Consider the following 24,332-nt stretch of genomic DNA (forward strand, 5'->3'; position numbering starts at 1 on the left):
CGTCAGTGTCAGCCAGTTTGCCGTGGCATACGGAGCTACATCGCAGTCTTTAACACTGGTAGCATGCCGCGACAGCGTGGACCTGAACCGTATGTGCAGTTGACGGACTTTGAGCGAGGGCGTATAGTGGGCATGCGGGAGGCCGGGTGGACGAACCCGCCGAATTGCTCAACACGCGGGGCGTGAGGTCTCCACAGTACATTGATGTTGTCGCCAGTGGTCGGCGGAAGGTGCACGTGCCCGTCGACATGGGACCGGACCGCAGCAACGCACGGATGCACGCCAAGACCGTAGGATCCTACGCAGTGCCGTAGGGGACCGCACCACCACTTCCCAGCAAATTAGGGACACTGTTGCTCCTGGAGTATCGCCGAGGACCATTCGCAACCGTCTCCATGAAGCTGGGCTACGGTCCCGCACACCGTTAGGCCGTCTTCCGCTCACGCCCCAACCTCGTGCAGCCCGCCTCCAGTGGTGTCGCGACAGGCGTGAATGGAGGGACGAATGGAGACGTGTCGTCTTCAGCGATGAGAGCCGCTTCTGCTTTGGTGCCAATGATGGTCGTATACGTGTTTGGCGCCGTGCAGGTGAGCGCCACAATCAGGACTGCATACGACCGAGGCACACAGGGCCAACACCCGGCATCATGGTGTGGGGAGCGATCTCCTACACTGGCCGTACACCTCTGGTGATCATCGAGGGGACACTGAATAGTGCACGGTACATCCAAACTGTCATCGAACCCATCGTTCTACCATTCCTAGACCGGCAAGGGAACTTGCTGTTCCAACAGGACAATGCACATCCGCATGTATCCCGTGCCACCCAACGTGCTCTAGAAGGTATAAGTCAACTACCCTGGCCAGCAAGATCTCCGGATCTGTCCCCCATTGAGCATGTTTGGGACTGGATGAAGCGTCGTCTCTCGCGGTCTGCACGTCCAGCACGAACGCTGATCCAACCGAGGCGCCAGGTGGAAATGGCATGGCAAGCCGTTCCACAGGACTACATCCAGCATCTCTACGATCGTCTCCATGGGAGAATAGCAGCCTGCATTGCTGCGAAAGGTGGATATACACTGTACTAGTGCCGACATTGTGCATGCTCTGTTGCCTGTGTCTATGTGCCTGTGGTTCTGTCAGTGTGGTCATGTGATGTATCTGACCCCAGGAATGTGTCAATAAAGTTTCCCCTTCCTGGGACAATGAATTTACGGTGTTCTTATTTCAGTTTCCAGGAGTGTAGTACTCTATCGACGTCTCAACAAGCACAGTTCACGCCTACCTCAGAACTACTACTGTACTCCCCAACTTCTGAACAAGCACTGCCAGTGGAGGTGGTTGAATAATACTCTTTGGCGCAATCTCTGGTGCTGTGACTCAGTGTAGCCACCTTTCAAGGGCTCCAAGGAAGACAACAATGACGTTTAACTGATGCTACCGGTTCACGTGATTCACAACAGGAGTAACGCATAGTTAACTCTCTAACGAGACCCGTCTGGACCTGTCACAATTCGACCAGCCAGACAAATGGAGACACACAGTAAGCTTCGGTGTGTGGCATTCCGTGACATTAACAGTGGTAACTCAACATGTGACGCTGTTCACGTCTCTCATATAATCTACTAATCCTGGAAACATCAGTAACCACGAACAGCAACAATGCACTTGGGCAGTCGATCTACCTGTCTCTGAGAATTGCAACTCCAGTCATATACATACCCATCTACGATGTTTACAGTTACGAAGTTTCAGTAATCCGATCATGTCTTCTGGGTGCATCACTTTTCTTGACAAGCAGTGTATAAACACTTGTCGACTGCAATGACGGATTCCGGTCAAATGCTTATTAATTTTTTCTTATGTTTCCTATCGATTCATAATTCAACGCCGGTTACTGTGGCCGAGCGGTTCTAGGCGCTTCAGTCTATAACCGCACTGCTGCTACGGTCGCAGGTTCGAATCCTGCCTCGGACATGGATGTGTGTGATGTCGTCAGGATTAAATAGTTCTAAGTCTAGGGGACTGATGACCTCCGATGTTAAGTCCCATAGTGCTCAGAGCCATTTGAACTATTTGATAATGCGATGATACACTGAAATTCTTGCTGCAACGGATTGTACAGTTGCTTAATTATACATCAATACGAAGGGCTTTAATAAGTATATTTCAGGCCAACTAACTTTTGTTGTAAGCTGTACTTCACGTCAAAGTGCCACAGATACATGACACTAATTTCAACATAGTCACAAGTCTGTGTAAATTGTACCAGCCGTTCAGTTCCTCGGTGCTAGAAATCCGCTCCTTGGTCACGGAGCCATTCGAGAACCGCTGTGTTAACGCCCTCATGGTGGGTCAGCACCATCCACGTCTGTGAGGCCTTGGTAAAATTTTTGGTGCCATTTCACTGCAGCTGGACGGGACATTGCATTTGGCCCAAATCTACATCTACGTCTACAGCCATACTCCGCAAGCCACCTGACGGTGTGTGGCGGAGGGTATTTTGAGTACATCTATCTGTGCTCCCTGCTATTCCAGTCTCGTATTGTTCATGGAAAAGGATTGTCGGTATGTCTCTGTTGGACTCTAATCTCTCTGATTTTATCCTCATGGTCTCTTCGCGAGGAATACGTAGGAGCGAGCAATATACTGCTTGACTCCTCGGTGAAGGTATGTTCTCTAAACATCAATAAAAGCCCGTACCGAGCTAATGAGCGTCTCTCTTGCAGTCTTCCAATGGATTTATCAGCAATGGAGGTATTAGCAATGAAGTATCTGTGCCTGCAGGAGACCCTGAACATGTACGCTCATTTGACAACGCGTCACTCTTGTTGTGTGAACGACATATGTATCTTACCTTTCGAAGTCCTCTCGTTTATACATTATGAAGACAAATAAAAAGACACTCCACGAAATAGTTATGCAAACTAGTCATAAATTTATATTCAGACAGGTATCGACGGAAAATCCAAAACTGTAAACGTTGGTGGCCGATGGAAAGGTGGATATACACTGTACTAGTGCCGACATTGTGCATGCTCTGTTGCCTGTGTCTATGTGCCTGTGGTTCTGTCAGTGTGATCATGTGATGTATCTGACCCCAGGAATGTGTCAATAAAGTTTCCCCTTCCTGGGACAATGAATTCACGGTGTTCTTATTTCAATTTACAGGAGTGTATTTGCATAAGAGCGAAAGGTGGATCAAGGCGGCCGGCAGCGGTGGTCTAGCGGTTCTAGGCGCTCAGTCCGGAACCGCGCGACTGCTACGCTCGCAGGTTCGAATCCTGCCCCGGGCATGGATGTGGGTGATGTCCTTAGGTTAGTTAGGTTTAAGTAGTTCTAAGTTCTAGGGGACTGATGACCACAGATGTTAACTCCCACAGTGCTCAGAGCCATTTGAACAATTTTTCTGGATCAAAGCGTTGTTGACTTGCTCGATTTGTGAATCTCTTTCTTTTGAACAAATCATTCAACTTTTCTTAAATTGTAATCATTTGTTTGTCTGTACATGTACATGACATCTACCTATTTCCATTCCTTTTGGGTAATTTCTTCGTGGTGCGTCGCTTCCTTTGTCTTAGAGTGTGTATTAACAAAGCTCTCCACGGAATAGAGATGTATTAAGGCGTAATCACCTTCTTTACATAAAATGAATTCCATGTTTCATATGAAAAGTAATAACATGCAGCAATTCTTATGCTGAAACCAAGCGATACACAGAAATGCGTACTTCTAATTCAGTCCGTGCCGGTCCAACGTTCAGTTGTGAATGAAGGGTGGAAAATTACATTATTTTGTTGTGTTCAGTCTCGAGTAGTGCATCCGTTTGCTGACACACCTGCGTACAGTGGAGACCACTCATACGTACAATTTCGTACTGTTTGAGCCACATCTTGCGGCTGTTGCCAGCTTGAAATGCTTTTGATGAAAATCGAACACTGAAAGTGAGTACTTGTGGTATTGGCGATACTTGAAACTGAAGGAAGTAAAGACATTTTCTTGAGACATTCTCTCATAATTTCTCTTTAATTAGCCGATAAATATGTAGGTACAAAATAAAAAAAATAAAAAACACAAAAAACTTTTTGAGGTGAAGAAGGAAATGTTTTCCTGTCAATGAAAGATGCAAATATGAAGAAAATACAAAGGGAAAAACTTACATCGATAGCTGTAAAGAAGAATACGAAAATGACAAATCAAAAATGGAGTTAATGAAGATGAGAGAATCGAAGAAGCTATACTGATTATCAAGAGGAGCAATGAGGACATAACACCTCAGGTAAAAAAATAAATTGTGAAATTTCAAATATTTTGAGAGATAATGATACTATCGGCCAACTGACGATTGGGAACTAAATAAAACATATATAACGTACCTCTCTCTTTTCCTATGCTCTCCTCACTTGTAGAAGTAAGCGTTCAGTTACAGTGATACATGATGTCATTGCGTGACTACGTAATCGTGTTTAACCAAACAGACGAAAAAACTAAAGAAAGTTGCGGTACCTCTTCGTCACAGCTTACGTCATTCTCATGTGTCCAGTTAAGTGGCAGCCGCTCTCATTTTGTTCGGCGGGTTGCCGACTTGATAGGCGTATGCGTAACATGTTTAAAAGGAGAGCAACCTATGATCAAGCCATGGTCAAAATCGCCAACTCTTAAATAGAAATATTTCGCCAACTCACACACAGAAATATTCCGCAATGGAACAAGATGGCCCGTTGCGAAATTCAGCTTGAAAGGTTGGATTTCGTTCCTTGGCACTGCAGTTGAATACATTTGATGGTTTTAGCTTACTGAAATCACAAATTATCTAACACAAATTTACATTAATGGGAAACTCCTTTGAGTTGCTTTTTTACGGTGTACAGGACACACACTCACTGCAGCAGAACACATGACAGCGCACCATGTTAACGCATTCAATCAGATGCTACTTTCTTTCAAATTAAAAAGAGTGACGAAACTTTTATAGTTTGTTAATGATAAATCGGTAATATATTTATACTTGTTGCCGAGAAATCTGAAGTAACTGATTCAATTTGTGATGCATATGTAACAGAAGCTTCGAGCACTTCTTCAAGTTTCATGATTGATTAAGTTTAGATTGTAGTATTTTACTTCAAGATATTTTAAATCGACGCTATTCATCTTGGACATAGAATACACAAGGCTACAGTCATTCCACGGATATTGCGATGTAACGAAGACTTGCGCATCAATTTGTGAACAACTCCTACTTAAAGGTTGAAAACCTTGCCATATCTCTAAAAAGAAGTTTAAAGATTCAGGTGTCATCGTCATGGAATTTCTTAGAGACGTAGTAGCACTAATTCAGCTACACAGAGATAGGAAAGGAGATCGGTCATAGTTTTGTTCGAACAACCATCACAGTATCCAACTGGAATGTTTTACGAAAATGATTGCAAGCCTTAACCAGAGTGACCAACAGTGGACTGGAAAACTATCGAGCATTTTAAGCACTGTGCGACATAGCTCTATTGGAAAATGGAGGATGCTAGTGAAAACTGGTCCTTTGACCTGTGATTGAGGGTTTTAATGTATGTACATGTATATGTACATGTAATGTATGTACATGTATGATCTAATACTTTAAGATATCTTTGATTATTTAAGGTAGAAAATGTGTTTGCTTTTTGCCTACATTGTTTAAATACACATTCATTTTTTAAAATTTTATGGCCATGGAAAATTTCAAGCTCTTTCGTAGCCTCAAACGATCAGCAAACATACGAAATCATAGCGATTTTTCACTATGCAGTGGAGAGTGCGCTGATCTGAAACTTCCTGGCAGTTTAAAATTCTGTGCTAGACTCGAACTTTGGTCGTTTGTCTTTCGCAGGGAAGTGTCCTACCGACTGAACTACCCAACCGTGACACACGCCTCGCCCTGACTGCCTCATTTCCGCCAGTAGGGCGCGTGTCTGCGAAGGTGAATGTCCCAGGTTCGAGTCCGGGTCTGGTACACATTTTTAAACTGACAGCGAATTTCAAATTACAAAGTCACATTCAGAAGCTGTATGCCAATATACGTATTCTACGTGGCATAAATCGGTAATAAATGTAACTATTTTATCTACTTCATACACACAGAATACGTCTATGTTGCTGAATAGTAACAATAATAGTTACATATAACATTTAGACAACCATTACCTTACTTGCTATTGAATGGGTTACCTCCACAGCCAAAGTTTTGCATGTTGCATATGTTATTTAGTGAAACAGTAGTTTGCGGGTTTTATGACGGATACAGAAATCTGTTTCTAAATGTCTTTAGTACTGAATGTAGCCATAATAAATTATACCAAACGGTCCACGATGAGTTCCCATAATGCGCAGACTTCGAAAAAGTCTTAACATCTATACCCCAAAGAGATAAGACTGTAGCTACTCATGATTCAGTGACTACAAGACGGTGTGTTCTGTTTACCTAGCCTCACAAAGCGTGTGCTGTGATAATAAAGAGCAATTTTCAATATCTACTGCAAAGTGACGAACATTCAGGCAAGTGTTTCGTAAAATTATATTTATTCACTGGTTGACTTCTAGCAACTGACAGAAGTTTGACACGTCTCTGAATTTGGTGCCGTTATTGAAAAGATTTTCCGAGTATTCTTCTTCAGTCATGTATTGGGCTGTCCCTCAGTCTGTTGCAGCTATACCAGGTCCTTCCATCGTTTTGCAAATCTTCCAATGCATCTTACACCTTGCGGAATATATAGCCAAAAATGTAGTGGTAGTCTTGATTTGTCCATTCGTAACAGATGCTATATCCGTTTTTGTCAGTATTCGTCAACCTTACTGTTTATATCGAATATGTTTAATGCCTTCCTGATATCTGTATTTCTTTTGTAGTCCAGCTTGTGTATCCTGCTGTGTACGCAAGGAATTTCATTTAATTGGCTTGTAATCTTATTTTATCTTTCTTTTTCGTTACTCAAGATTCACGTCCATATAGTAATGTTGGTACTGACATAACTATATAAAATTTTAGGTATGTTTCTGTTCTTACTTAATGATGGAGGGCTGTTTTGATAGTGCCATTTAATGTATCTCCTTGCTCTATAATCTTGTTGTCTATAATTATCTTAGTTCTTATGGTAGTTTTTCCACAGAAAACTTGTTTTTTGTATTTACATTGACAGATTATATATCTGGCACGTTTGGTATAGTTCGTAGTCCATCTTCATTATTCTAAATTAGCTCTTGGTCATCTGCGAATAACGAAGTCATAATGTAATATTTTTGGTTGAAGTTATACGTATAGTTCTTCAGTTTCATTCTCCATTGCCGTATAATGTTGTCACTGTATATATTAAAAAGCAGTGGAGAGAGGATGACACCATTTCGAACTCCTAAATTAATAAACTTTGTAGTTTCTTCATTAACCCCAGTTATTTGGATTCTTGTATTAGCATAGATCTTTTGAACAACCTGTACAATGTGTATTGGTATACCTCTTCTTATTAAAACTTCCGACAATAGCTGTCTATTTACTTTTTTCAAAAGCCTTTACATAATCGACGAAAAGGATGTGTGTTTTCTTATTGATTTTCTTATGTTTTTCTATGAGTTGCTGTAGCATAAATATGTTGCCTGTACAGCTTCTCCCCTTTCTGAATTCATTTTGTTCTTCTGACACTCCATTATGGGTTTTAGTCTTTCAATGATTATTCTAGCATAGATCATATACGCTGTATTTAATAGTGATATGCCTCTATAATTTTCGGGTTTTGATCTGTCTCCTGTTTTAAATATTGGTTTAAGTGAGATCTTCCATTCTTTTGGTATTTCCTTTGTTATCCAGCAAATATTCAAAAATTTGAGGAAACTTTTTTTAAATGCTACTGAAGAATATTTGATGAGTTCGGTGTAAATCCCATCACTTCCTACTTCCTTTAGGTTCTGTGTATATCTGAGAGCATGTTCTAATTCTTGGAATTCAAGATGATCTGGATTTATTTCAAGATCTTCATCATTTTCTATGTTCATTCCATCAGTCCATATTTCCTTGTAATAATGCAACCAGGCTTTGTTCTTTATTACATTTGTATGTGTCACACCCTTTTCGCTGTTATTGAAGTGTCTTACAATTTTATAGGCAAGTGTTTGTCTCCCATGGACATCGTTTTCAATCCTAGCAACAAAATTATCCCAACCGTCTTGATGGAGCTTCCTGCATAGTTTTTCCACTTCTGCTGTGTGCTTCTTGTATGCTTCTTTATTCTCCTGAGCTGGGTGTTGTAGATATTTTTATATAGTTTTCTCTTTATATCAACAACCTCCTCATTTTCTATTGTCCAATTCATGTGGCCTTTTTTCTCCTTCCTGTGTTTCGTTTTACCTAAAGCTTCACAGGCAGCAGCTCTTAATACCTTCTTAATCTGTTCCCACTCATTTTCAATTCTCTTTGATTCTGGCACTGTGCCCATTATCGTGTCTAAGCGTGTCTGATAAAGATTCTTGATTGACTCCTGTCCTAGTAAGTAGACTTTACATACCTCGCTTGGTTGTTCTGAGGATGTTTTAATTGTTTTATGCCATCTCCGCTTTCGGGCAACTTTTGCTTGTATCAGAAGTGGTCTGCGTTGATGTTGTACCCTCTATACACATGCACATCCTGAAACAAAACAGGTGTTTTTTGTTTTTCTACGAAATAGTCAATAATGGTTCTAAATCCTCTGGCGGACCATGTGTATTTGTGTATGGCTTTGTGTTTAAAGAAAGAGTTTAATTTTCTGAAGTTATAAAACATGGTTCCATTGCTGTTGCAACGGCCTTGCCGCAGTGGAAACACCGGTTCCCGTGAGATCACCGAAGTTAAGCGCTGTCGGGCGTGGCCAGCACTTGGATGGGTGACCATCCAGCCGCCATGCGCTGTTGCCATTTTTCGGGGTGCACTCAGCCCCGTGATGCCAGTTGAGGAGCTACTCGACCGAATAGTAGCGGCTCCGGTCAAAGGAAACCATCATAACGACCGGGAGAGAGGTGTGCTGACCACATGCCCCTCCTATCCGCATCCTCATGTGAGGATGACACGGCGGTCGGATGGTCCCGATGGGCCACTTGTGGCCTGAAGACGGAGTGCTCCATTGCTGTTGACTGTAGTCCCTCCAGCATAGCCATAGAGTAGAAATATCTCTGGAGTGAGCATTGCGTCCTGCGCATGTTGTCAACATTATACTGGAATTGTCACTTGATCTAGGGACGACGTCGATTGTTTAGCGCCAATTCGCGTCCGCCATCGGGTAACGTCACGTCTCGTCACATAACACCAAAACATTCTACAATACCTTTCGAATGGAGGCACTCGCACAGGTCGTCAACGGAACGTCACGTCATTTCACGGTTTCTCGGGAAGTTAACCTAGTTTCACCGCGCTCATTCTCCTTATAATAGTGGATTTTGTACTGTTGTATCTTCATAATCTTTATTTTATAATAGCGATTTGTTTTAGTGAAAAATTGGAGATGTTCCATGACGACTGGGATATTTTTGCCACTTTTTTACACTACCGTGGTCGTATATCTGAAAGCGAAGAGTTATTTACGTTTTACGTTAACACAACGGCCCTGACGCCCACAATGTATAAGAACATAAGTAGACGAATCAAATTCCACCATATGACATTTTAAGCAAAAAAGTCAGCTTTAATGAAGGAGTAAAATACAGTTGTTTATGACGTTATTAATGACGTAGCAAAAAAGAGAATGGATAAGTTTAACAGGCTTCATTAATTCGTTTGAAGCTTTCTTTGATGTGTATGAATGTACATATTTTCCCTAGCAAATAATTGTCGATGTTTTGAAACGTTGTCTCACTTCTCACTTCTCAGTAATTTACCAAACATAATTGATCAAGAACATAGGTTATAAAGTTTGCTTCGGCCATTGACTTACGAAGGGAATCTGTCTTTACTTTCGATATGACAACATTCAAAATTTATAGGACAAATGTCGGACAAATCTACGGCGTCCCGAGATCATGTGACCGTTGTTGCAACGTATGTTGACAACACAAAATAAATTCTGCGCTTTTGAATGCTGACTCCAGAGATATTTCTACTCTATGAGCATAGCCAACGATATTATCTATTATTTTCCTTCCTATTCTTGCATTGTGATCTCCGCCAATTGCAATATAGTCATTCTTATTTATTCTATGTAATGTTTTCTGTAGCTCTTCAAGGACGTCTCACTTTCCCTCGTTCTCGCGTCCTCTGGGGCATACACTGCTATACAGATTAGATGTCCTATAGAAATCCTACATCTTATGCTGCATATCCGCTAATTTATCCACGCATAGCTTATTAATCTGTTTGTCCATTTTTTATTTATTGTTATGGCAACCTCAGCTTATGCTCTTTTGCTTTGTTCTACTCCACTGTATATCATAGTATAATTTCCTACATCTTTAGTTCCTTTCATTTTCGTTTTAGTTTCTGTGATAAATGTTATATCACAACTCCTTTCTTCTAATGTTTTATGTAGTTCTCCTTCCTTTGTCGAGATCCCTCTGAAGTTCCATGTTATTAAATTAACATGTTCCGCTATACCAAAATTTTTAACCTTTTTCCTTTTCTGGTTCGTCGTATGGTTTTCCGTCTTGCTTTCCCTATGCAGCTTTCCAGTATTTTTTATTTCGCCTGGCAGCCTTACGGGGGCTGCGCAGGTATAGTTGGATAGTGGGGCTGCCACTCCAAGACTTTCCAACGTGCCTGATTTTCTTGTAAGGGTTTACTCCCCTAGGAAAGCGTTCTGAAATGGACCGACTAGATTTTTCAGAGGTGTGCATAGATGAGTTACATCGTAGTACCCTGCATACAGTGGTTTTGTAATCCACCTACACGCTAACCTCATTAGGAGTGGTGTACAGCCATATTACGTCGGCACAGAGAGCAGTGTTGTTGCGGCAGCAATACACATCAGCTTTTTTGCTACGAGTCACTCGAGAACAGACAGTAACTGTTCCTTAATATCAAAACAGTCTGAACACAATTCTGCTCATCTATAAATCGTGTGCCTAGATTTACGACTCACAGTATACAATTCTGACGCTTTCGGGCGTTGCGTAATATTTAGACAGGGCACCTGCTCAGTATCGTCATGTAACGATATAGACTACTGGTGGAAGACGCAGGAGGATCTTGTTTCTTCCGTACTAAAACCGGACTGCACAGGAGCGAATCCACAAAAAGACGCAGAGTTGCGGAAGTAGAAAGACTGTGGCCTTCAGGCCCTCTATGAGAGCGCGGTCTGTTGAGAGTCGACGAAAATAGGCCGGTGAGTTTGGCTGCAGAAAACGACGCAGACCTGGATCCCATGTTTTTGAGATGACACCCAGTATCCCTATTATTAAGCCCACCCAGTTAGCCGTGCGGTCTAAAGCACTTGCTTTCCGCGGGGGAAGCGTGCCGGTCCCCGGCATGAATCCGTCCGGCGGATTGGTGTCGAGGTCCGGAGTGTCGGCCAGTCTGCGGATGGTTTTTAAGGCGGTTTTCTATCTGCCTCCGCGAATGCGGGCTGGTTCCCCTGATTCCGCCTGTTGCACTACGACGGCGATTGCCGCGCAAACACTGTCTCTACGTACGCGTACACCATAATTACTGTACCACGCAAACATTTGGGGTTACACTCGTCTGGTTTGTGACGTTCCCGGAGGGGGGGGGGGGGGAGGGGGGGGGTCGTCCACTGGTCCACTGGGGGCAGAACCGCACAATAACCCTGGGTTCGGTTTGGGCGGTGGTGGGGTGAGTGGACTGCTGTAGCCAGTTGTGGGGTGATGAATCACTGAGGGCTACGGCGGGGACGAAGCTTCTCCGTCGTTTCTAGGTCTCCAGTCCCATACAATACAGTAAAATCCCTGTTATTAAATTATCAGCTGTGTATGACTTTTACCATGCTGTTTTTGCATGCAACAGAGCACAACGATTATCAACAGCACGTAAAGATGATCAGTAAATGTAATGTTCAAATAAAAGGAAGTCTCGTCGACAACATATGACTCAGTACGCAATACGCTGGACAAAATTTATATGTATAACCTTAATTGCACGGCGAATCATTAAAGTAGAACAATGTACAGGGTGTTACAAAAAGTTACGGCCAAACTTTCAGGAAACATTCCTCACACACAAAGAAAGAAAATATGTTATGTGGACATGTGTCCGGAAACGCTTACTTTCCATGTTAGAGCTCATTTTATGACTTCTCTTCAAATCGCATTAATCATGGAATGGAAACACACAGCAACAGAACGTACCAGCGTGACTTCAAACACTTTGTTACAGGAAATGTTCAAAATGTCATCCGGTAGCGAGGATACAAGTAGCCACCCTCCGTCGCATGGAATCCCTGATGCGCTGATGCAGCCCTGGAGAATGGCGTATTGTGTCACAGCCGTCCACAATACGAGAACGAAGAGTCTCTACATTTGGTACCGGGATTGCGTAGGCAAGAGATTTCAAACGTTCCCATAAATGAGGCTATGGAATTGGTCTGCCTCTACCAATCCATCGGTCACCGAATCTGTTGTTGAGAAACGTACGAACTCTTCGACTGAAATGTGCAGGAGCTCCATCGTGCATGAATCACATGTTGTGTCGTACTTGTAAAGGCACATGTGATAGCAGCACAGGTAGAGTATCCCGTAGGAAATCACGATAACGTGCTCCATTGACGAAACTAAAATGAGCTCAGACATGGAAATTAAGTGTTTCCGGACTCATGTCCACATAACATCTTTCCCTTATTTGTGTGTGAGGAATGTTTCCTGAAAGTTTGGCCGTACCTTTTTGTAACACCCTGTATATGTATGTGTATTTGCATAGTCTAACCGAGCTCCTCTGTGTAAAAACCTTATAGGGCGCTAATACCCTTACAAGTGAACTGTGAAGAAAAAATCGATTTCATCGTCTCATAAGATTATAAGAACAGATTTCCAAAACGGCGACTGAAAATAATCTGTCATCAGCTGGTTTTTATTTCGATAGGAAATTTTTGATAATTAATATGGCACAAAAAATGGGTCCCACGTTGAGACAAGCGTCCGACAAAAAACGGCAATTACATAGAAAATTATCAGGCGATGCTTGTTCATGTATTTATTTATAGTTTACATGACATCGGTATATACTTTCCAAATGGCCATTGCTTGGAGAACTGTAGTTGTGTGTTGTAGACTGTGTATAGGTATCTATAAGCGGGAGAGATCTATATGTTCCGAGATCGCAGTGGGCGTCATAAGTTGTGTAACTAGGGTGTAACAGAAATGTCAGCCTTCTCCAACGTGGATAATCGTGTTATGAACTATCAGTCCGTTCAGGTTCAAAATGTAACAGTGAGACTGACCATTGGTCAAATTGAGGGAAAGGGGGGATACATTTATCAACCGAACGGAAAAGAATCAGATCGATCTGAATATTGACCACGAATGTTACGTAAACAGCATTCAATAAACGCCGCATGCACTAGATGCTGATGGAGTTTATAGCTCCGTGGCGTAACGTTCGAACACTATCATAAGTTTTCCTTTGCCTGCTCCTACAGTTCGTCGACGGCTGCTACAAATTGAAATGCATACGTTGGAACAAGACAGTCTTTAGCTACGAAGTGCCACTCATTACAGCCATGATGTGCCAATTTACCAGTAATTATAATACTGAAACTTCCTGGCAGATTAAAACTGTGTGCCGGAGCGAGGCTCGAACTCGGAACTTTTGCCTTCCGCAGGCAACTGAGCTACCCAAGCACGACTGCCGAGTCGTCCCCACAGCTTTGGTTCTGCCAGTATCTCGTCTGCTACCTTCCAAACTTCACAGAAGATCTCCTGCGAAACTTGCAGAATTGCCGGAAGTAAAGCTATGGGGACGGGTCCTGAGTCGTGATTGGGTAGTTCAGTTAGTAGAGCACTTGTCCGGGAAAGTCAAAGGTCCCGTGTTCAAGTCTCGGTTCGGCACACAGTTTTAATCTTCCAGGAAGTTTCATATCAGTGCGTACTCCACTGCAGAGTGAAAATCTCATTCTGAAAACATCCCCTAGGCTAAGGCAAAGCCTTGTCCCCGCAATGTCCTTTCTTCCAGGAGTGCTAGTTCTTCAAGTTTCGCAGAAGATCTTCTGTGAAATTTGGAAGGTAGGAGACGAGGTACTGGCGGAATTAAAGCTGTGGGAGGGCTCCAGAGTCGTGCTTGCGCAGCTCAGTTGCTAGAGCACTTGCCAACGAAAGGCAAAGGTTCTGTGTTCGGGTCTCGGTCCAGCACACAGTTTGGATCTGCCAGGAACTTTCATATCACCACACACTCCACTGCAGAGTGAAAATATCACTCTGGAATTATAATATTACCATTCGATAATGCTCCCGCAATCATCCGGATGAAAATTTTCTTCAGTTATCACAATGTCTTTTGGTATTTACCTGTAGTATCGCAGTCATTTGGTGTTTCTGTTTGCGAATGTTGTACAATGCAAAACAGCTTTCAAAAGTCTTTGTAAGAGCTTCAGTTTACCAAATTTCCTCATCGTGGTCATTTTGTGAGGTGTATGTGTGTGTGTGTGTGTGTGTGTGTGAGAGAGAGAGAGAGAGAGAGAGGAAGTGATACATTGTCTGATTCTTCGTGGAAAATCGGCTCACAGGCTTTTTACAGCAATAATTCGCAAACAGCGTCACTAACTATACACTAGCATGCACTAACTAAAAATATCGCAAACAGTAACGCCTTTGGAATGCCTTTACAACTGACGACCTCGCCCCTTTAAGAAAGACGTGTTGAGTTCTGTTTGCTAATTCAATACACTAGAAAATCCAGTTTACGATGGATGTGAAGAAGGGTGGCTGTCTGCCGTTTCTGGACTTCTTGATCAGTCGGAAATTGGATGAGTGATTATAACATTACGTTTACTGTAACCCCACGTATATGGACTCGTATTTTCAGGGGTCTAGTGGTCACCACCCATCACGAACTGCGGGCGTCCTTCGAACACGGGTGCACCGGGCACATGTTGTGTCGGATAGAGACAGTTTGAGAAAGGAGCTGGAACATCCACGGTCTGTGTACAAAGAAAATTCATAGTCTCCACATCAGAACAAAACAGCTTTAATGTGGAAGAAACTCAACCTCTCACAAGATCAAAAGAAGGAAGTGTTGAAGTTCAGGGCGTTCCTTCCATGTTGTTGTTGTTGTTGTGGTCTTCAGTCCTGAGACTGGTTTGATGCAGCTCTCCATGCTAATCTACACTCCTGGAAATGGAAAAAAGAACACATTGACACCAGTGTGTCAGACCCACCATACTTGCTCCAGACACTGCGAGAGGGCTGTACAAGCAATGATCACACGCACGGCACAGCGGACACACCAGCAACCGCGGTGTTGGCCGTCGAATGGCGCTAGCTGCGCAGCATTTGTGCACCGCCGCCGTCAGTGTCAGCCAGTTTGCCGTGGCATACGGAGCTCCATCGCAGTCTTTAACACTGGTAGCATGCCGCGACAGCGTGGACGTGAACCGTATGTGCAGTTGACGGACTTTGAGCGAGGGCGTATAGTGGGCATGCGGGAGGCTGGGTGGACGTACCGCCGAATTGCTCAACGCGTGGGCGTGAGGTCTCCACAGTAAATCGATGTTGTCGCCAGTGGTCGGCGGAAGGTGCACGTGCCCGTCGACCTGGGACCGGACCGCAGCGACGCACGGATGTACGCCAAGACCGTAGGATCCTACGCAGTGCCGTAGGGGACCGCACCGCCACTTCCTAGCAAATTAGGGACACTGTTGCTCCTGGAGTATCGGCGAGGACCATTCGCAACCGTCTCCATGAAGCTGGGCTACGGTCCCGCACACCGTTAGGCCGTCTTCCGCTCACGCCCCAACCTCGTGCAGCCCGACTCCAGTGGTGTCGCGACAGGCGTGAATGGAGGGACGAATGGAGACGTGTCGTCTTCAGCGATGAGAGTCGCTTCTGCCTTGGTGCCAATGATGGTCGTATGCGTGTTTGGCGCCGTGCAGATGAGCCCCACAATCAGGACTGCATACGACCGAGGCACACAGGGCCAACACCCGGCATCATGGTGTGGGGAGCGATCTCCTACACTGGCCGTACACCTCTGGTGATCGCCGAGGGGACACTGAATAGTGCACGGTACATCCAAACCGTCATCGGACCCATCGTTCTACCATTCCTAGACCGGCAAGGGAACTTGCTGTTCCAACAGGACAATGCACGTCCGTATGTATCCCGTGCCACCCAACGTGCTCTAGAAGGTGTAAGTCAACTACCCTGGCCAGCAAGATCTCCGGATCTGTCCCTCCATTGAGCATGTTTGGGACTGGATGAAGCGTCGTCTCACGCGGTCTGCACGTCCAGCACGAACGCTGGTCCAACTGAGGCGCCAGGTGGAAATGGCATGGCAAGACGTTCCACAGCACTACATCCAGCATCTCTACGATCGTCTCCATGGGAGAATAGCAGCCTGCATTGCTGCGAAAGGTGGATATACACTGTACTAGTGCCGACATTGTGCAAGCTCTGTTGCCTGTGTCTATGTGCCTGTGGTTCTGTCAGTGTGATCATGTGATGTATCTGACCCCAGGAATGTGTCAATAAAGTTTCCCCTTCCTGGGACAATGAATTCACGGTGTTCTTATTTCAATTTCCAGGAGTGTATCTTGTGCAAGCTTCTTCATCTCCCAGTTCCTACTGCAACCTACGTCCTTCTGAATCTGCTTAGTGTATTCATCTCTTGGTCTCCCTCTACGATTTTTACCTTCCACGCTGCCCTCTAATGCTAAATTTGTGATCCCTTGATGCCTCAGAACATGTCCTACCAACCGATCCCTTCTTCTAGTCAAGTTGTACCACAAACTTCTCTTCTCCCAAATCCTATTCAATACCTCCTCATTAGTTACGTGATCTACCCATCTAATCTTCAACATTCATCTGTAGCACCACATTTCGAAAGGTTCTATTCTCTTCTTGTCCAAACTATTTATCGTCCATGTTTCACTTCCATACATGGCTACACTCCATACAAATACTTTCAGAAACGACTCCCTGACACTTAAATCTATACTCGATGTTAACAAATTTCTCTTCTTCAGAAACGCTTTCCTTGCCATTGCCAGTGTACATTTTATATCCTCTCTACTTCGACCATCATCAGTTATTTTGCTCCACAAATAGCAAAACTCGGCGAACCTCAAAGTTTTTATTTCTTCTCCCTGGATTTTAATACCTACTCCGAATTTTTCTTTTGTTTCCTTTACTGCTTGTTCAATATACAGATTGAATGACATCGGGGAGAGGCAACAACCCTGTCTCACTCCCTTCCCTACCACTGCTTCCCTTTCATGCCCCTCGACTCTTATAACTGCCATCTGGTTTCTGTACAAATTGTAAATAGCCTTTAGCTCCCTGTATTTTACCCCTGCCACCTTTAGAATTTGAAAGAGAGTATTCCAGTCAACATTGTCAAAAGCTTTTTTTAAGTCTACAAATGCTAGAAACGTAGGTTTGCCTTTCCTTAATCTTTCTTCTAAGATAAGTCGTAAGGTCAGTATTGCCTCACGTGTTCCAACATTTCTACGGAATCCAAACTCATCTTCCCCGAGGTCGGCTTCTACCAGTTTTTCCATTCGTCTGTAAATAATTCGTGTTAGTACTTTGCAGCTGTGACTTATTAAACTGACTGATGACCATAGATGTTAAGTCCCATAGTGCTCAGAGCCATTTGAACTTATTAAACTGATAGTTCGGTAATTTTCACATCTGTCAACACCTGTTTTCTTTGGGATTGGAATTATTATATTCTTCTTGAAGTCTGAGGGTATTTCGCCTGTCTCGTACATCTTGCTCACTAGATGGTAGAGTTTTGTCAAGACTGGCTCTCCCAAGGCCGTCAGTAGGTCTAATGGAATGTTGTCTACTCCCAGGGCCTTGTTTCGGCTCAGGTGTTTCAGTGCTCTGCCAAACTCTTCACGCAGTATCGTATCTCCCATTTCATTTTCATCTACATCATTCATCTACATCCTTCCATATGTAAGCAATATTTTTTCCGAATAAAGGTGCAGTGCACATGGACGCAACACTCGCCTTTCTCAGCATTTCTTATCATTGAATTTGGACAGGGCATTCTATGGATTATTCTTCCACGGAAATCTTGGCCTCGACGAGATCCTTCTGAGACTCAACTATTAAGAAATCTGTGGCAGGAGATCTTATTAATAGTGATGGCGGCTTTTAAATGGATAAAGTGTGGGATCCGGTGATGTAACATCTTCAGAAATAAAACATTTTATCCTTAAAGATTCTATAGCGACAATTACTTGCATTAATTTGACACCTGAATTTTAACTCTGCGATCTCGCATTCCGACAGAGAGGGAGAGTATAGCATAATCTTTGCACATACGCCGCGCGTCATAGATGAACCAAGATTCGAAGAAGGCGCTAAACTCGACAGAGGACGCTGATGTAGAGTTACTAAATGAGACTTTCAAAGAATTGTTTAGCGGTTAGTGCAGCCTTACCAACAACTCGTGAAGCACATGAGAAGGAATCAGTCAGTGGGGTAGTATGCTCCAAATATTTAGGTGAACGTGTTTAAGAAAACTTGAAGTGGAATAAGCATACTACTGAGCTTCTCAAACAATGACGTTCAGCCAATTTTGCTTCTCGTATTACTGCTAATTTAGGAAACAAGCGTATCAACCTCCTGACGTATTTTGTATATTGCCACTCAACAGTGTCGTACAGAATAATTTTCTGGGGTAACTCATCACTTAGAAAGAAAGTATCGATTGCACAATAGTAATATGTGGTGTTCACCCAAGGACGTCATGTCGGTACCTCTTCAAGGAACTAGGCATGCCAACTGCGCCTCCACAGTACATATTTTCGCTAATGAAATTTGTCATAAATAATCCATCGCAATTTGGCAAGCTCAGTGACAGTTATGCGTGCAACACAGAAGGGAAAATCACCTTTATTACCCGTTATTAAAGCTGTCAGTGGTTCAGAGAGAAGTTCGATATGCAGCAATAAAAGTAATTCATCATTTGCCCAATAAAATAAAATGTCTGACAGGTAGTGAAGCAAACTATAAATCTAATTTAAAATAATTCCTCCTGGACAAATTATTCTATTCCAGTGATGAATTTCTACTTAAAAACTGGTAGCCAGTAAAAAAAAGATAATGTGTTCATTAATGTTAACTGTAATTACCTAATCATGTATATATATATCCTGTAAACTGACTCGTTCCACATCATTTCGATAAAGGAGTCGTTCAAATGATCGTGGAACATGCAGCTAACTAACTAACTCAGTATCGTAGAGACACTGTTTAACACGCGTCAAATGCCGTATAGGACGACGACAAGCATTTGATGAGACGACGTGCCGTCTGGAGTGGCCGAGCGGTTCTAGGCGCTACAGTCGCAGGTTCGAATCCTGCCTCGGTCATGGATGTGTGCGATGTCCTTATGTTAGTTAGGTTTAAGTAGTTCTAAGTTCTAGGGGACCGATGACCTCAGAAGTTAAGTCCCATAGTGCTCAGAGCCATTTTGAACCGACCACGTCGCCTCTACAGAGTCACAAGGGACGACTGAAATTTTGCTGATCGCCGCCGATTTGGACGAGGGGTGTCGGGACCCATTTCTGCCAGAAGTATACGGAGACAAGTGCGCCTGTAGGTTGCAGTAGCTGATGATCTCTTGTCACGGTGTCTTCATTACTTCTAGGCACTAAGTGCAATAAAGTGTTATCATACGAAGTCACCTCCATAGAACGAAGAGATTATAATCTCACTTGTTAACGGAGCCAGAAACATTATAATCCTTTAATTCCATTAGAAAAGTAAGTTTTGTTTGACCATAATTTATTCTTACTAAACCAAATTTTCAAAGTAGAGAGCAGGAAATATCATTTGGAGATTAAGACCGAAGCCAAATCGAGTACTTTCGCTTTGCAACTGTTTCTATGTTGTCTGGAGCTTTCTCCTTGTGAAAGTATGTGCATATACATTTATGTTTTTATGTAAATGTGGATGTAGATACATTCGCGCCATACGCAACGTTTGCCTACAACATTCAGGTGAGGTATATAATTGTCGACGTTATGCTCGGAATACATTTAAAATCTTATGGCCTTTTTTACCACGCTTATCGTTCTACCCCTTTATACTCTGACACTTCTCATTTAACGTCCATCCGGTCTACAGTTACGGTATACATTTAAGCACGTAATGCAGTAGAAGTTTGTAGCGTCAGAGAGGCGTCACTGACGGTCAACAGATATGCGCTGACTGCAGTGTTACTACTCGACAAGCCTGAACTTTGTACGCCAGAGCACATCCTGGTCGCAGTACGTTTCTCAATAGCCTGTAACACTGTCCGCTGCTACGTGTGAACTGGTAAAAGAGAACGCGGAATATAAAGGAAACTCTGAGAGACTTCTTCTGTTTTATTTGTTTTTGGACTCTTCCGTTACTTCTTGGTAGCATAATTCCACGTTTAATGTTGAACAACAAGTTCCACTGTTTTTGTTCTGGTGATTATTGTTTATTTAAAACTAGTTTTCGGGTTAGGGGGCCAGCTTCAGGAAACGATCGACAACCTGCTGGAAGGGGCACTAGTTGTTAGGTAACCAAAAATTACAATCAAAGATACATTCCACTTGCGTAGAGTGTTATGCATCAAACTTCTTTCTTAATGTTGAAATTTCACTTTACCCAATCAATAATATTAAGCACAATAAATACTTAAACTACACAACATTACAGATTCAATGGTTATAATCCTAAAGTTTTGAAGTCTTGACATTGACTGAGAAACTTGAACTGAGCACTCTTCATTTCTGCTGTGCAAAAGACATGTTTTACAACATTGCAAATTAAACTTTACACAGTGGACAATATTATACACTGAAGCAGCTTAATTAGGAGGAAGACAGAAGAGCTCAACTCTAAACTATTATCCTGACACTGTAACAGTATTTTCTTCAATACAGGATTCGCGTGCCCGCCACGGTGCAGAGTCTTCGTTATATCGAACTTGTTTCAAGGATAATTCTCCATCACCAACTGGTATTTTGTTATAGGAATAAAATACATGACATAGCTGTGCAATGAAAATACGTTTATTTTAAAATTTTCTGTTTAGTTTCATGCTAATGTTCTATGCAATGTCCTTTGACATCTCATCGGTAACGCACACGGATGCATACAACATTTAGTGACAGGAGTCAGCCAGGCAAGAATTACCATAGACAGGGTGCCTTTATTTCTTGTGATTAATTTGTACCGGGTAGCAGCACGAAAAGACCTTTAACTGATGAAGTTCTTGTTGCTTCCTTCGATTTTACAATGCTTTCACGTTATTGAGATTGTGTTTTTTTTTGCATTAGTTTTCCGCCTTTCCAATCCAATTCTTCCATATGAACGCTGAAATTGGGTCTTCGTCTATAAACACACCTAAATGTCAGCATACAGATTTTTTTATGGAATCCTATTACGTCGCATTAGTGTATCCCTCAACAGGCACTTTTTAATAAACTGGGTGTAATTCTTTGGGGCCCTACTGATAAATTTACTTCTTGGCACCAAAAGTGTAGCTCTCAAAAAACTCATTCCAGACAGCTTCTCGAGCTAAAATTTACGAGCATCATTATAACATTAGCATATATCACCAGCCATTTGACAGCTTAATTTTTTTTTTTGCAGGCTTCCTAGGAATAGATCCTGGATCAAATTCCATAACAAAGGAATACAAATACATTCTTGTAGGCATTCGTTGGAGATATATTTGTGAAAGTGCTGACATGCAAGTCTTCGTCTCCGTCTTGACAATAAATTGTTTGACATTTGTATGCAGCTGTAGGACAATCCAACTCTCTCAGGCGATCAAAAGGCTCTGGCCACAAATGATCAAACGCCTCAGGTATGTGAAACTTCCTGGCAGATTAAAACTGTGTGCCCGACCGAGACTCGAACTCGGGACCTTTGCCTTTCGCGGGCAAGTGCTCTACCATCTGAGCTACCGAAGCACGACTCACGCCCGGTACCCACCTTCCAAACTTTACAGAAGCTCTCCTGATTTAAAATCTCACTCTGGCCCCAGGTATGTCTTTAATTATGGCAGCAACGTATGTGTAGGGAGCGTTTTTACCCTGAAGTTATTGTCTCGTTTAGAGTATCCTCGGTTTAGTTCCTTTTTCTAAAACGGGGCTGAAGAAAATGGGTGTCGTTTTTCGGGGCGCTGCGGGTAACTTTATTTCCTGTCACCAGTCGTATGCCGCTTGAAGATTTACATTACAAAATGTTTCGATATTGCTTTTCGATGTACCGCACATGGGGATCGTTACAAGACTAATTCCATGTAATAATCTTTATGCTTATTGTAAAGTGTCTAGCAGACAGATTGCCCTAAGGGACCGATGGCCTTTGTAGTCTGGTCCCTTCAACCCCCCACAAACCAACCAACCAACTTTGAAATAATCGCGTTTGCCTTTTCTCATATTTTTTATATTCTCCCTCTACAAGACATGCACTGTTCAGTTGACAGAAGTATAGGCTAATTTGCACATGACGAGCTTACAGAACTTCCACGGGAATATGCCTGGACCTGGTCATTTATTTCCATATTTGTTCTCGGACTTCCTTGGCAAAAGAACACTTAGTACATTTCTCTGATTTTTGTTACCAAGTCGCCAATGTTCGGCCTTAACCTCCTCAGTAGCGTCCGAGAATATCGTCTCGATTGATAATTAATCTGACTGTTGCCAGTTCTCAATTACACTTCTGTCCTCGTCCTATAAATTTGACAGGGTAGATGTTAATAATAATTTCGTGTGGATCAAAGAGTTGGTAAAAGTCTTTCAATTACACGCCACTTCGGCTACTTGCGTGTCCCTAATCAGCGTTAGTTATTCTACTGGGGGAAGCGGACTTACAGTTTAACTTGGAATCTGAACCACGTGTAATTTCTGGCGAATCTTCTCATAACTGAGAGTTAAATCTTGGTTAAAGACAGAGCGAAAAAAAAGCCTGGTGGCCGAGTGGGATTCGACACTGCGACCTTTCCGTTTCCATCCACGCGCTTTACCGCTACAACATCAGGGCCGACAGCGTGGCAGGTGATTTTACTTTTTTATTAACCATTTTTATGACATGAGCCAAGGATTAGGAGAGCAAGACTCTGTGCCACAAATCCGCTTTCAACTATCCGTTCTCACTTGTCGCAAGCTTTCTTGAAACTTGTAGAATCAGTGATATTACTTAATACGATTTTAGAACATACTGCTTTTGTCCATGGTAATCTCGACAAAATTGTAAACAACTATTCTCACACAATGCGTCACAGTTACAGTCTTTTGTTCCAGAAATATTGCTCGATTGGTAAGCCATTTAAAGATTCTTTCGTCAAATATTTTAGTTCTTAAGACACATAAGATCATTAATTGACCTTATCTGTTCTTGGTTCAAAACAACTGGCTACATAAATCATGACACTGTTTAAGAACAGCTTAGAAACAACTGATTTGCGCCCATATTGAAATTAATTATTCAAATTTTGCTGGTGATTACGTCAAACAGCGCAATTGACAAAGAGATTTTTTTTTTTTTTTTTGAAGATCGATAGACATTAGCAACGTAGCTTCACAAGGCTAATTCGTAGGGTCGCTATTGTTCATAATACACAGAATGATTCAGATGCCCATGCCGCTATCGTTTTATGCAAACCGCAATGTGGTACCTGGTGTTCAAAAACCAAGGACGAGATTTTCATATTCTCTAACCGCAAACTATTAGTCTTACAGAAGAAAATGAATGGGAACTTTCCTGTAACAAATTTAATGGAGTTAAATTTTTTACTTGTATACGTTTTCGCTGGAGTCCACAGTTTTCGAGTTATTCAAGAAAAGCTTACAGTAGTCTGTGCGTAGCGAGCGAGAGAATATGAAAACCTCGCCGGCGGTTTTTGAAAGCCAGGTACAGCATTACGGCTTTCATAAAAACGGCAGTGGTAGGGGCAGCTGAATTACCTGTACATGAGTGAACTCAAATATGGTAAATGAAGCAGGTGTTAATTAATCGCTTGTGACAGAAAGCATCAGGGACTGCTGTCAGTATTGTTTTAAAAAAATTAACATCTTTTCCTCTTCATTAACGCTGAAAAATAATTATGATATATTCCGTTCTGCAAGACAAACAGAATAACATGAAAAACAGACGTAGCATATGAACGGGGACGTTAATTATAAATTCATGACTGTTTGCACATAACAGGGATGCCGCCTTACTAGAACACATTGGCTGTCTTGCACA

The 24,332-nt window shown here is 42.6% G+C and overlaps 1 pseudogene; it reads left to right on the plus strand.

Moving 5' to 3' along the window:
- The first annotated feature begins 8,792 nt into the window (after window positions 1-8,792).
- Window positions 8,793-8,909, plus strand: LOC126337247 (5S ribosomal RNA; annotated as a pseudogene).
- Window positions 8,910-24,332: the final 15,423 nt, after the last annotated feature.

The sequence above is a fragment of the Schistocerca gregaria genome, chromosome 2, assembly GCF_023897955.1.
Source record: "Schistocerca gregaria isolate iqSchGreg1 chromosome 2, iqSchGreg1.2, whole genome shotgun sequence".
Taxonomy (NCBI): domain Eukaryota; kingdom Metazoa; phylum Arthropoda; class Insecta; order Orthoptera; family Acrididae; genus Schistocerca; species Schistocerca gregaria.